The sequence below is a fragment of the Echinops telfairi genome, unplaced genomic scaffold, assembly GCF_000313985.2.
Source record: "Echinops telfairi isolate 266 unplaced genomic scaffold, ASM31398v2 ScPeMD7_7468;HRSCAF=8506_0, whole genome shotgun sequence".
Taxonomy (NCBI): Eukaryota; Metazoa; Chordata; class Mammalia; order Afrosoricida; family Tenrecidae; genus Echinops; species Echinops telfairi.
In genome coordinates this window covers 42,584,296-42,585,329 of record NW_022111369.1, presented here as the reverse complement: position 1 = coordinate 42,585,329, position 1,034 = coordinate 42,584,296, and positions in this window count along the sequence as shown.

Sequence of the window (1,034 nt, the reverse complement as noted above, 5' to 3'; positions counted from 1 at the left end):
TCAGGGTTGAGATAAGCCAAGTGACATGTTATGCTTCTGAACAAAAGTATCTATAAAAGATATTTTTTAATCAAATGTTTCCTTGGGGGTCCAAATCTATTGCTTCCAATGTTTTCTCCTCTTTTCTTTGGTCTGTTGTTTGTCCTGTTTGTTTGCTGTGCTTTCACATTCTTGGAATTTCTGTCCATAATGGAGCTGAGACTGTAACGAATCTGCCTGAAAACGTCTCGACTCGTCCATCTGCCAGGAGCTGCTCATCGTGGGGCTGGTTTTTCTTTGTTCAGTGCAGTTAAGCTACATTCACAACTCTGGGCATTAAAAGAACGAAAGCCAGATTTTAGGATTGTTCTAGAACCAGTTCCTTAATAAGTTCCCCCATTGTAAAAAGAGCCACTTTAATCATTTCCTAGATTTTTGTGGCAAACAAATTCATTTAAAACAAAAAAGAAAAACAACTCCTCATTCTATTCAGAGTCTGTTCTCTTTCACAACCTCCGTCTCTATATGCTAAACAAGAAGCTGTACAGTGTATATATAAAATACATACACTCAAGTCCCAAGATCAAACTGCACGAGAGTGAACTGAGTCAGAAACCAATCACTTTTAAAGAAACAGAATTTCTATTCACTGCCAAATCTTTAGAAATGACCAGAATAATGTGATTTAGGCTAGGAATCCCAGCGTCTAGGGAAAAAGAGGCGATGTGCTTCCTCTCTCTCCCGCGTGTTGGCAAAGCTGTTCAGAAGTGTGCGGGGAAAGAGTGATATGTGCATGGCTGTACAGGGAGTGACCGTGAGGCAAAGAGGAAGAGTAGACATAATTTATGAAAAGCAATAAAAAAGATAAACAGATATTAAAAAGATAAATTAAGATGCCGAGGGAATTCTAAACAGTGTTATAAGTTCAAAGATTTGGCAGTATTTACATGTCAAGTGTGTAAATGTGGGTTTCATAGTGAAAGTTAGGAAGACCTATTGATGACAGATGGACGGGTAGATGGATAGATGGAAGAGTGAATGAGTAGATAGACAGA